This window comes from Benincasa hispida, chromosome 2, assembly GCF_027475165.1.
Source record: "Benincasa hispida cultivar pf3 chromosome 2, pf3_genome.v1.1, whole genome shotgun sequence".
Classification (NCBI taxonomy): Eukaryota; Viridiplantae; Streptophyta; class Magnoliopsida; order Cucurbitales; family Cucurbitaceae; genus Benincasa; species Benincasa hispida.
In genome coordinates, this window is record NC_143479.1 from 45,861,078 (window position 1) to 45,876,035 (window position 14,958).

Genomic DNA, 14,958 nt, shown 5'->3' on the forward strand with positions numbered 1-14,958 from the left:
TTTAGAACATAGAGTACTATAACAGTCTAGACTGGGGTACCATTATTTGGAAGAGGACACTCGATGCCTTAAAGACTGCATTGAATGATAAGAGTAGTTTATACAAGATGAAGGTGAAAGGAAATAAAAACTATGTCGTTAAGTACCTTTTGCGTAGATTTCCACAAGTGTTCCAGGTAAATTTGCTTAATATAATAATCGTGTTGTTTGATTTAACATTACTATTGTTCTTAATATATGTTAACTTTTATTTAGGTATGGACGTACGAGATCCTAGCAGCATCGATAGCTGGGAACATTGCGGAGCGAAGGAGCAAGGTGGCTTTGCCTTGTATATTACGATGGGCATGCGCCCACTCAATGTCCTTCAAAGTACTCGAGAGAGACATATTCGAGTCTAACAATGTAAGTTTACTCTATGCATAATATGTTTATTTAATTGTTAAATTGACACTAACCTTTTTTTTTTAATAGGACACTAACCATTTTACTAGGATGTTAATGTAGACAAAGATTAAAGAAGGTATTGTCATGAACGACGCTGAAAGGGAGTTCAGGATACCTAGTGGACAGACGACCTATATTTGATCTAGGTGCCAATTATGATAGTGCTGAAAGTGGCAGTAGCTCAAGTAGTGGGGGTAGTTCTAAAAGCGACGGTGATGATCATCGTGGAGGTAACAATGATGAACAGAGCATTCAAAGCACGAGGATGTTGAATGTGGAAGGGTGGAGGGAGGGGATGAACACGAGCATTCTGAGCACGAGGATGTTGAATGTGGAAGGGTGGAGGGAGGGACATACACACCTAGTGATGATATGTTCCATGATATGATAGGGAACGTACACGATAAGGATGAGTTGAACCCACCTAATGTCCATCTTGCGGATTCCCATATAAAGCGATCTATAGATGAAGAGTGTCCTGAGTGTGTTGGCCGTAAGGAGGAACCAATCCCAATGATTCTATTTATTCGTACCTGTGGAGTATTGACAGCTCACTATCGAGGTTGGATGGCCGTATATCGAGTTTAGATAGTCATGTATCCAAGATCGAGAAAAACATGACATACATGAAAGGACAATTGTCGGCCATCCCATTATTGTTGCAACCTATGTGCAAGGTTTGCATTTACTATCATTTTATGTTCTTATGTGTTTAGTTTTTACGTGTTTGTGAACTCATCATTTTAGTTTACTAATTGAAGGGTTCCACGGTGATTGAGAAGATGACAAGGTCACCCATCCCACATACAGGTGACGATGCCACGATGTCGCTCATCCCATCTCGAGATCCCAATACCATTGATGTGACTGTCTCTCATACTCCCATCCCCGTAGAGCCTCAAACTACCACCACTACACCTACTCCCATCCCCCCTCTAGAGCCCGACACCATAACATCACCCACTAACGTCCAACCTGTAGAGGTCGACGTCCCACATACACAGTCTAACGTGCCTACCTTACCCACTGACATCCCACATCCAGAGGCCGACACGTCTGACTTGTTGGATTTTATGTCCTAAAACTCATGGTATGTAAACAATAGAGCTTATTTTGAAAATTCAATAAAGTTGTTATTGAATAGATTTATTACTTGAATAGAAATCCAATAAACCTAAAAGTCCCTTGACTATTGGATGAGTACTTGAACTTTATGTGGAGACATAAAGGTGGATCAGGTTCAAGTAAATAGTCAAAATGATCTATAGTACATGGATAAGGCTGGGTACCTTATTCTGGTAACACTATTAGATACGGCCTGCCTTGTAGTTGTTACAAGGAGTTGTAAAGTGCTACAAACGAAGTGATCCTAATTCGTTCATGTTGGACATGAGGAGTGGGGGTGTCCTTGTGCAAAAGAGTTTGTACAAGATCGGATCACGAAATTAGTCACTCTTACTTTATAACGCTATTTACTGTTTAAGACTAACTATTTCAAAGTGATGACCTAGGTAACTTGACCTTAATCCTGAGCTAATTATGAATTCCTGTTTATTTGGGATTGCCCTTAGATTTGCATAGGTGAAGGTTGGCTCAACAGCGCCGGTCTAATATGACTGTCATTTCAGAGGTAAGACTAGATAGATAATTGGGGACATAGGGTGCAAGAGGGAATTCACTCCTACCCACTTTAGGGATAGTAGAGAGGTTGTTCCCTTAAGTGTTGATTCTGGGGCTTGAACAAGGGATCTCGCCCTTTCATTAAATGAGAAGGACTCGGTTTTGTGATTGGATCACAAAAAAATTGTTCATTAGGGGATCAATGGGACTTAAGAAACAAGAGGTAATTTCGAGGGTAAAACAGAGATTTGACCCAGCTGTTATTGTGAACAACCTGTGAAGGGTTAACTTACTAATCATGGTTATATCGAGTGGACATAATATATCTACAGTGAGGGGAGTTCAACTATGGGCTTAGTGAAGTGACCCATTAGTTAACGAATGGGGGTTAGATCGGTCTAATGAGTTTAGCCGATTAATCTCGAATTGTTGGAGCCTACGATCTGTAGGTCCATGAGGTCCCCTTACTAGCTTGGAAATGGATTAGCTCTAGAGTAGCATGATAAGTTAATTTGAAACGTTCAAATTAGAATCAAACGAAATTGGAGAAAATATATTTAAATATGATTTAAATATATGAAGATGAATTTGTGAAAAATTAATTTAATAGATATTAAATTAATTAGAATTATTTAAATTGTTTAAATAATTATTTATTAATTTTATTAGAAAATTAATTTTTGAAATTAATTTGTAAAATTAATAAATATTGATTTTAGAAATAAAATATGATTTTAAAATCAAATTTTGGATTTTTGGAAAATGGAAAATCACACAAATTTGAGAAAATAGGTTTTTCATCTTCAAAGTAGCTTATTTGGAATCCACTTTTTCCTTTGCTTTACTCCAAGCATGAGCTGCATCCCATGCAACACATCTCTTTGCATGATAGTCTACAATATATTGAAGAGATTGGAGTGAGGAAAGGCATAAGAGAACCAACTGAATTTTTGCTGAAAAATTCGGATGAAGAAGGTGTTCTTCAATGGGTTCTGTCTAGTGAGTTTTCTCCATATTCCCTTTGATTCCAGCTTATTTTGAGTCTCACAACTCAATCTAGAGCACTAAGAGGATAGTAGGGAAGATCTTGTGGTGGTCTACACAAGGATTCGGAAGATTTTGCAGCTGAAAATGGAGATTTCGTTGGTTCGGCCAAGGTATGTTCATGAAAACCATTATACTCTGTTTTTAGCATGTTTCTTTTCAATCAAATTAATGAATTAGAATGCTTATGGATCTTGATTTCTTCCGCTGTGTTCTGGTGTTCATCCAACAATTGGTATCAGAGCATCTTATAAGCATTCAGTTCAGATTAATTCTGATTTGGTGGGTGTTTTGTATGAAAATATGAACTGTTGTAATGATATGGTTTTCTGAGTTTTGGCCTTTAATTTCTCTTTGATTTTTCCGTTTAAATTTGTAATTGGCTCTTGTTTGATGAGTTTTAATGTCTTCCCAAGAGTTTGTAATTTATTTGGAGTCATTAGAGTTGGAATTAAGCTGTAATTCGAAGAAACAAGCGAAGGGGCCGAGTTGCAGATTCCAGACGATTAGCCTTTGTTCATATCGTCGTTAAGCTTTAGTACCTAAACGATCGTTTAGATTCATACGTTAAACGATATGAAGGAAAAGCTAAACGATCGTGTAGCTTTGGGCGTTAATCGTTTAGGTGTTGTGCGCTAGACGATCATCTACCTCAGGAGCTAAACGATGCATTGTTTTACTATGCAATGGCACTACACGATCGTGTAGCTTTGGGTGGGAGCTAAGCGCTGAGGCGAAGAGCTATGCAATGGCGCTGAGTGATCACTTACACAATCGTTTACCTTTAATCGGGAGCTAAGCGATGTGGCAAAGAGCTATGCGATGGCATTGAGCGATCGCTTACACGATCGTTTATCTATGAGCGGCAGCTGAGCGATGCGTCGATTGCTATGCGATAGCACTAGGCGATCGCTTACCTCGGGCGTGCGCTAATTGATCAAGACAAGGTGCTAAACGATGGAGCTATGCAATAGTGTTTGACACTAAACGATCGTGTAGCATCCTCCGGCGCTAGACGATTATACTATACGATAGAAGGGAATACTATATGATCGTGTAGCTTTGACTATACGATAGAAGGCAAACACTATATGATCGTGTAGCTTTGTTAAACGATAGACGTTGGTTACTAAACGATCAAGCTAATTGCATGACGATGGTCGTCATTGCTAAACGATTTGATTTAGCGAGATTTTGAGTGAGAGCGAGAGAAGCCGGTTCGACCGGTTCTCTTGAGGTTTGGTCCAGTTCAGCTTCAAATGGTTTGTGGTTGGTCCGGTTTAGTCTCTGTTGGTCCGGTTCAGATGGTTTGGGTCTGGTTCAAGTGGTTTTGGAGCGATTCGAGTGGTGTTGAAGCTGTTTTTGTAATAGTTTGGCTTTTGTTTGCTTGTTTTTGCCAAAACTAAAACCATATCATTACGTGTTTAATTATTTATGCATTGGATGTATGTTATAATTAAATAAATCTTGTATGTGCACATAGTATGTCATTTAGATTTAAAATCCCACCATAGGAAGCATGCAACATACATTGAAAGTATGTTATAATTTGTTATAATATATAGTATGCATGTTAGGGTTTCTTGTATTTAATATAAGTGTTATATTAGATATTGAATGCTTGTATGTTGTGGATGTTTAGCATGTCTAAAGTTTTATAAGCTATTATAAAATTAGGTTAGACATTTAAAATCCATAATGCAGAACAGTTGCATGCTCACGTAGGTTAACTACTTGTTTTAGTTAGTTAAAATAGGTCGTTAAACTTGTAAAACTAGGGTTACAAACTAAACTGGTATATAATCTTGTCGAAGGTTAGGGGTATTTAAGTTGATGGTCTACGGAACACCTCCTACCTGGGGATTATGGCCAAATAATTGAGCGTTGGTAACCAGTTTTATGAGTATCCATGAGCGATGTGAGGTAATAAAAGGGTTTATCACTTAAACATCGTAGGTTTAAGTCCATTTATAAGAGTTATACATGGATAAACCACATAGACATAGGGTTATTTTTATTTAGTTGGAAAAGAACCTAAGTATAAAGTTACCCAAACATTAGAACACTTCAGTGGTAGTGAATAACTTCTATATGATAGAGTTATTAGAAAACTTCAGCGGGAGATTAATAACATATGCGGTATGTTATTCTTAGATCTCGCATCCCTAAGAGTTCACAGTCTGGATTTAAGCGGTACTTCGTGTCACTCTAGGAGTGACCTCCCTACGGAGAGTATTTTTTAGCTTAAATTTAGACTCGGGTGAATAAGGGGAAGTTGCTCGAACAGAAATCAAGTGTATGATTTCAACTGCCATGTCTCCACATAGTTCACACCGTGAGATTCATATGACACTTCGTGTCACCCTGGGAGTGATCTTCCTATGGAGAGCGGATGTATGCGTCAATACCAAGGTGAACGGAGGAAGTAGTTCATAGTAAGTGGGTGAAGAAAATGTGTCAACATATCCTACGGTCTCCTCCATTAGTCTGAACCGTCAGATTCATATGTTGTGCCTGTTGGTTAGCTTTAAGCGGCCCTTTGCTAGTCGTTTAACGACGACTATCCCCACAGAGGGTTGTAACATAGGATTCAGAACAACCCAGGCTTCAGTAACATGAATAGAGTTTTATAGTTCCGTCTTGGGTATTGTTTTCTATTTTCAAAGCAATACTCATCCGTTCTATAAGATCCGAAAATGGCGGGTCTACACTTACAGAATTATTAAGTGTTAATAATGTCTAACCAAAAGCGGTACCTAAATGACTATCGGAATATGAGTTATTCTGGAGGTAGTATTTAGTCAAGAATGTCTTGATGTAATATCGTTGCAAAAGAATAATATTGGGTAAGTTATTAAAATTGCTAAAACTTGATTGGATATTTAATTTCAGAATGACAAGTTCATTATTACAAGTGTTGGTATCAGATAAATTTATTGGGGATAATTATATGAATTAGAAATCAAATTTAAACACGATACTTGTGATAGACAATTTGCGGTTTGTCTTAACTGAGGACTATCCTCCCATTCCTAGCTCTAACACAAACCGAAATGTTCGAGATGTATATGACGATGGGTCAAGGCTAATGATATAGCTTGTTCTTATATCCTCGCCAGCTTATCTGATGTGTTGACAAAAGAAGCATGAAGATATAAGTACTGCCAAAGAGATTATGGAATCTCTGTGAGGGATGCCATTAAGCACGTTTACAACAGTCGCATCAAAGTGGGGACCTATGTTTGTGAACATGTCCTAGACATGATGGTCCACTTTCAGATGCCAGAAGTAAATGTTACTATTGCCGGAAGTGAGGAATGTCCTCCAAGCCTGAAGTTGCTTCCTCTTCAAAGAGTAAGAGTATTCTTGTGAAGAAAGGCAAAGGGAAAGGGAAGGAAAAACCCTACTGGATTGAAAGGCAAGGATAATGCTGCAAAGGGAAATGTTTCCATTGCAATGATGAAAGGCACTGGAGGAGACACTGCCCTCAATATCTTGTCGAGAAGAGAATAGAGAAAAGGTAACCAGGCTAACTTGACTCTGGGACCATTTGCTCAGCTCATCCAGTAGGAGAAGTTACTACTTGTTTTTAATTGTTAAAACTTGTAAAGAACAAATTGTATATATTTTTGGGATAAATGAAATGTTCATTTTAAAAAATTATGTTTGTTCTAGCAACCTCTGTTGAGAATTAAATTGTTAAAAGCCATTTGTAGATATTCAGATATCTAAATGGCTAGATCAAAGTATAGAAAGTTTAAAGATTTCTATATCTGACTATTAACAAAGAGTTGTTGAGACAGGTCAGATACATCTTGCTCAAAGAGTTGAGAGTACCTCAATGTAGTGGGAGGAAAGTGTGCTTCCTGGCCATTATTGAGATTAAGATGCAATCCCCTTATAGTTTTATCTAAAGCCTATTGTATACCTAAAAATGTTTACAATAATATTCTCGGCTAAAGTGTTTGAGAATTACCTAGTAGGACTAGGAATACCAGATAACCTAGGGCAAGTGGGAGAAATATCGGGTATAAAGATACCAAATGGTAAAAGATGGGTATGAGATGCCCTAGTTTATTGTATTACTCTATAAAACTCAGAAACTCAGTCTTATATATCGGATGTATAAGTTATCACTGGAGTTTTAGTCCAAGTGGGAGTTTGTTGGGTTTTATGTCCTAAAACTCTGGTATGTAAACAATGGATCTTATTCTAAAAATTCAATAAAGTTGTTGAATAGATCTATTACTTGAATAAAAATCCAATAAACCTAAAAGTCCCTTGACTATTGGATGAGTACTTGAACTTTATGTGGAGACATAAAGGTGGATCAGGTTCGAGTAAATAGTCAAAACGATCTATAGTACATGGATAAGGTTGGATACCTTATTCTGGTAACACTATTGGATACAACCTGCTCTGTAGTTGTTACAAGGAGTTGTAAAGTGCTACAAACGAAGTGATCCTAATTCGTTCATGTTGGACATGAGGAGTGGGGGTGTCCTTGTGCAAAAAAGTTTGTACAAGATCAGACCACGAAATTAGTCACTCTTACTTTATAATGCTGTTTACTGTTTAAGACTGACTATTTCAAAGCGATGACCTAAGTAACTTGACCTTAATCCTGAGCTAACTATGAACTTCTGTTTATCTGGGATTGCCCTTAGATTTGCATAGGTGAGGGTTGGCTCAACAACGGCGGCCCTATATGACTGCCATTTCAGGGGTAAGACTGGATAGATAGCTGGGGACATAGGGTGCAAGAGGGAATTCACTCCTACCCGCTTTAGGGATAGTAGAGAGATTGTTCCCTTAAGTGCTGATTTTGGGGCTTGAACAAGGGATCCCGCTCTCTCATTTGGAATGAGAGGGACTCGGTTTTGTGATTGGATCACAAAACAATTGTTCATTAGGGGATCAGTGGGACTTAAGGAACAAGAGGTAATTTCGGCGGTAAAACAGAGATTTGACCCAGTCGTTATTGTGAACAACCTGTGAAGGGTTAAATTACTAATCATGGTTATATCGAGTGGACATAATATATCTACAGTGAGGGGAGTTCAACTATGGGCTTTAGTAGATTGACCCAATAGTTAATGAATGGGGGTTAGATCGGTCTAATGAGTTTAGCTGATTAATCTCGGATCGTTGGAGCCCATGATCTGTAGGTCTATGAGATCCCCCTACTAGCTCGGAAATGGATTAGCTCTAGAGTAGCGTAATAAGTTAATTTGAAATGTTCAAATTAGAATCAAACGAAATTGGAGAAAATATAATTAAATATGATTTAAATATATGAAGATGAATTTGTGTAAAAATTAATTTAATATTAGATATTAAATTAATTAGAATTATTTAAATTGTTTAAATAATTATTTATTAATTTTATTAGAAAATTAATTTTTGAAATTAATTTGTAAAATTAATAAATATTGATTTTAGAAATAAAATATGATTTTAAAATCAAATTTTGGATTTTTGGAAAATGGAAAATCACACAAATTTGAGAAAATGGGTTTTTCATCTTCAAAGTAGCTTACTTGGAACCCACTTTTTCCTTTGCTTTACTCCAAGCATGAGCTGCATCCCATGCAGCACATCTCTTTACATGATAGTCTACAATATATTGAAGAGATTGGAGTGAAAAAAGGCATAAGAGAACCGACTGAATTTTTGTTGAAAAATTCGGATGAAGAAGGTGTTCTTCAATGGGTTCTGTCCAGTGAGTTTTCTCCATATTCCTTTTAATTCTAGCTTATTTTGAGTCTCACAACTCAATCTAGAGCATCAAGAGGATAGTAGGGAAGATCTTGTGGTGGTCTACACAAGGATTCAGAGGATTTTGCATCTGGAAATGGAGATTTCGTTGGTTCGGTCAAGGTATGTTCATGAAACTCATTATACTCTGTTTTTAGCATGTTTCTTTTCAACCAAATTAATGAATTAGAATGTTTATGGTCCTGATTTCTTTTGCTGCGTGATGTGTTGATCCAACATGACTTACTCACCATGCCACATACAAAGGCCGACATGTCTGACATCCCAGAGGCTGACACTTTTAATATTGTTACGACCATGGAAGGAGTTACATTGGTGAGTAATTTATTGACCAGTAATCTTTGTTTATATTTCGTGATTTGAAATTATATTTTTTATATTTCTTGACGAGTAATTTTTTGTTATCTGTTTATGTAGGAATCTCGAAGAATTACTTGTAAGAGGAAAGGTGTTGATAAATATACACCTCCAACTCAAATAAAGAAGAAAAGTGTGGATTCTAGGGTACACCTTTCGTTTGAAAAGGTTAAGTATCCTCTCTCGGGTGTGGCTACATCACTATGATATATTTCGTTACTTAACTTCTCATTTTATTTTGCATAGTCACCTTAATGTTCGTAGCGGGGTATTTAAACGAATAAAGAATAAGTCAAAACTGGAGGCTGACCTAGTATGGGAAGATGAAGACATGTACAAGGACTACGTCACCGATAAATTCGATGTCAAATGGGTAGTTGTGGATTTCCTGTATATGGCAATGAACATCAATGAGCACTGGATGGTCCTTGTAATGGACATTAACAGAGGCCATATATTCATGTTCGATTCACTTTCGTCATACACACCCATGATGAAGCTGGGGACTTGGTTGGAGCCATTAACTATCACAATACCATCCCTACTTCACTACTGTGACGTGGATTGTTTAAAGCCGGAACTATCCACATCTCGTTAGAAAATCACCCGACTTATGAAAACCAACATACAATACGGGTCACTTGATTGTGGCATTTTTGCAATAACATTACTAGAACATTTGGTGACTGGTGCTGATCCTTCCGTAATCACTCAGGAGAAAAATGAGTGAATATAGGATGCAGTTAGCGTGTCAATTGTGGGTGCACACTCCGTATTTTTTATATTTATAAAACATGTATTGTTTATTGTATTTTTTATGTATGTAAAATATGTATAAAACAATTTTATCAAAGTTCAAAGTTCAATATTGTACATTTTATTAAAACATGTATAATTGAGATATTACTATTTTCATTATATCAATGGTATATAAAACAGTTCAAGGTTCAAAGTTCAAACATTGAGAGAGCAAGATTTCACATTCTGATGGTATTCATGAGTGACATTCTAAGAGTCTATACATAAATTTGTATGGATGAGTGATATTGTGAGAGATCGAGACATACAGAGTGAGTACATAATTTGGTCTATATTTAGACAATCAACCTCGACCAACATTTGAGTCATTTCTATTATTTTCAGGACGTTACACAGTTGTGAGCGGTTCGCTACAGTTTTAGCGGTTATGCCCATACTTCTCACACCTACCACATTTTATTTGTTTGCGAAATTCTCCCCTGGATGGTATTATTCTCACTCTATGTCCCTTGATTTGTATCACAAACTTTGTGTTAGAGTTGATGTCTTAAAGTCTCGTGTCCAGTAGTTCGTAAACACTTTGTATGAACGCTTGTGATATATAATAACCTAAAATCCCTGGTTATCTGTATGTAAAAAATCCCTGGTTATCTGTATGTAAATTAAGTATGTATGTGGTGATATACACATGGATCATGTCTTAAGTGATAACCAAAATGGTCTGTAGTATATGGATATATGAGGGAAACCTTATCTTGGTAAAGCTACGGATGCGGCCTGCTTTGAGGAATGGTTACAAGTGTTGTGACTTGTCACAGATGGTCTGATCCTGATCATTTGTGTAGGGGACATGCGAGCAGGGGCATCCTATACAAAGAGTTTGTATAAGACCTGACCACGAAGTGTTAACGTCTCGTTATTTAACACCATTCATGAAAGAGACTTCACTTCACTACGATGACCATAGGTAACATGACCTCAATCCTGAATGAGTTAGGAACTCCTGCCATTGAGGGTGGTCCTTTGATTTGCATGGGTGCGAGTGACCAGGTCGCCGACTCAAACCTACCATTTTGGGGATTCGTCTGATTTGGGAGCTGGGAACTCAGCTACACAAAATGGAATTCACTCATTCCCTGAAGCAGAGGCAAGTAGATAGATAACTCCCTTAAAGACTTATTCCAAGGATTGAATGATGTGGTGCCACACACCTTCTCTTGGTCTGAGAGGTGTTCACACATAGTTGAACTATGTTGTATTGTTCATTAGAGGAATCAGTGGTACTTAAGGAGTGAGAAGTAACTATAGGGGCAAAACAGTAAATTGGCCTAGTTGTACTTACAAGCATCTGTGAAGGGTCATCGTACTCATGATTGGTTATATCCGATGGACACAGAAATATATCTGTGGTAAGAAGAGTTCAGCTGATGGTCTTTAATGAAATGCTTGGCAATTAACGGATTGTGGATCTCGTGGCTAAAGAGTTTAGTAAGCTATTCACGTACCGTTGAAGTTTCGAGCCAAAAGTTCATAAAGTCCCTTTGGTAGCTTGGATAAAGTCGAGAATCAGTTTTTGGTCATTTTGAAATGTTCAAATTGACAAGAGGGAGTTCGATTATATATGGTATAATTGAATTGGTTAATTATATATGATATAATTGACTAAATGTATGAGATACATTATTTTGGAGGAAATAAGATATAAATATGATTTATATCAAGTAGAGGAGAAATTACTATAGTAGATATATGATATCAAACTATAGGTTAAGAATATAATATGATTATATTCATTATTTATTTAAATAGGCGGTTATGAGATAATTGGCCAGGAATTTCTCCTAAATCGTGCGAAAATGGAATATTGATTTTGGTTATTGTAACTGAAGAATAAAATTAAAATTGTTTTCATTTTGTAAAGAGATCGAAAAATTCGCTCATGGTGTGGAAACTTCACGATCGCTTAGTTGAAAGCCTAAACGATAGCACCCATCGCCTAAACAATCACACCCGCGCACTAAATGATCGCTCACCTTCTCTAAATGATCGCTTAGCACATCGAGCTTTTCTAAACGATCACTTACTAATTACTAGACGATTGCTTAGTAAAACCTACACGATCGTGTACCTTTCTCTAAGTGACAAGCACCTAACTATACGATAGTCACCTACTATCTCCCACTTGCATGTCGTTCTACACGATCGTCCTTTCCTCCTCCATCTGCCAATTCAATCAAAGTCAACTCTTTGGATATCCACTCCGAGAATACCAAGGGCTTCGAATGGATGTGTCATCCCCAGTTGTTTCTTGTTCGTGCATGTCATTCGTGCTGTTAGGCGATTGATTGTTGGGCGATTTGGATCATAGAGGAGTCGCTTTCGCTGGATTGAGTTCGAGTGAAGATAATCTTCAACTGATACATTTACTCAATCTGTTATTTAATTGTTAAAGTATGCCTATAATTAGTGTTAAAATGCAAACCTGTTTGTTAGAATATATGTGTGGTAATTTGGTCATAATGAAATAGGAAAGATCCAAACTCGCTCATGGATACTCTTGCTTAAAAGTTCCTTCAATTGGTATCAGAGCCAGGTTCTGATAGTCCAATTTCATTGATGCAACGAATTGCATATACATTCGCGGTGGGTGCATATTTTCTCTCTGTTTAATTGTTAAATTGTTTGTGGATGTACGGATTAATGGATTTTTTTTTGGGATGTGACCTCGGTTTGATTAATTCTTTTGCATTTTTGGTTAATTGTGAAGGCCCCTGCATTTTTTGGCACAATTAATTGTTATCGAGTCTGTAATTCAAAGTCATTTTGAGTCTTGAGTCGTTCGTGAAGAAGTTCGAAGCAAGGGTTGCTGTTCTTCGAGGAAGAAGACGATCAAGGGTTGATCCGGTCGTGTAGGCGATGGGGTAAGTGATCGCTGAGTATCGGATACTCGAGGATTGTTTAACGCGCGCGCGCACTAGGCGATTGTTTAGCTCAACAAGATTCATCGCTTTGTAACTGACTAAGCGATCGCGAAGTAACACACGGTAAATCGTTTACCTTTCGCTGCGTTAAGCGATCGCCTAGACGATCAGGCTTCACAGCCTTGTTGTCGTCTAAGCGATCGTTTAGCTTTTATGTTATCGTCTAATGTGTGCTAAGCGATCGTTTACCTGTGGCGTTTACTAAACGATAGAGTTTCTCCTGGCGGTTCAAGATCCGATTCGCCTGTGAACTGGTTTGCTCGATGAAAAATGTAATAGATAGAGTTATTTCATTCCAGTTTTGTAAAGGTTCATCCCGGTCCATTAATCCTTGTTTTATTACATGAGATGTATGGTTTTTTATATGCCATATGGTATGCACATATAGTAAATCCCACCTTAGGTTATGCATAGTCACGCATCATCTCTTTATTGTAAATATTATAATTTAGAGAAGCATGATTTAATTATGTAAGAGCATGCTCATGCATCATATAATATAAGAGTTATATTTATGCATGCATAAAAAGCATTGACATGCATCATCTTTATATTATAATTGTTATAGTATAAGGGTGTATGGAAAGCATATTTTCTTGGTTATTACGCTTATATATATATAAAAGTTATGTATAGTAATGACTGGACATTGCATGAAGCATGACACATAGGTTTCTTTATAAGCATTATAAACACCTAGTTGTGCGTAATGTGTTTTAATTGTTTCTTTTTAATGGTTAAAGAGAATTTAAAACTAAAAGCAATAAGAAAGACATGCATGCTCACTTAGGTTAATTCATGGTTTTAAAATGTTTAAAACTTGGATAACATAGACCTAAGATCACAATTCTAATTTGATTAGCAGCCTTTAGGCTTTAATCTTTTAATCAGTTTAATAGGATTAAATTGACTAATAAAAGGTTAAAGTGTAGTAAATCTATCTATAAGGGACCTTTGTCTAAGGTGGGTTCTGTCTAGGCTGGGGTATTTAAGTTGACGGAAACGTAACACCCCTACCTAGGAACCTACTTAGAAAGATGAATTAGATAGATTTGATGCATGCATGCAAGTTAAGGACTGTCCATTGAAGTGTTTAAATCTGACTACTTGAACTTGTTTTTATTTCATAGACAAAAGTTGTTTATGAACGGACTTAAAAAGATGACTTAGACTAAAATAAGTAGCCAAATTGTCTAGGTTATTGAACTCTTAGGTAGAACATTCAGTGGGAGGTACTTGGGGCATATGATGCTGTACTTGAACCTTTCACGTTCTCCTATATAGTCCATACCTTGAGATCTACCCTCGGCCTCGTGGAACCTTGGGAGTGTCCCCCTAAAGGATGATGTTTGGGTAGGTCAATATCAAGATGGATGGAGACAGTGTTCATAGTAAGTGGGAGCGGGAAGTGCGACATCATATCCCTCGGTGTCCTTCGTTTGATTGAATAAAGTTTCTGTGCATCGCCTCGAGGCACCCTGGGAGTGTCCCCCTATAGTATGACAATTTTGTGCGCTTCTTTATTTGATCTTCTGTAAGATGATAAGGTTACTTAGTCTTTTGTCCTAATCTGCTTCTTCCCTATGGTGGGCTTATTAGCGCGGGACTCTGGCACCGAAAGCAAGGGGTCACACTGACGTGGAATTGTTAAAGGTTAACAGTTTTGTACCAAATAAATGGTGGTTGTTAGGTTCAATTCCAAGATTTGGTTCTGTCTAATGGTTGAGAAGGCCTCACCCCAGTGAAGGGGCATCTGATTACCCCACCGGTGACGTTTGTCATGCCTCACTGGGGCATCATTGCAAAATAAAAATTTTTCACTTAAGGTACTTGAAACTGTTTTGCAAAATTAATTGGTTAAAATGTGGTTTAACAAAATCTAATAAAATTTTTGTTCATTTTTCAACATCTTTTGAAAAATGGTCACAACCATTTTAGCTTTGCTTAGCGACGAGAAATTAACTGGCGATAA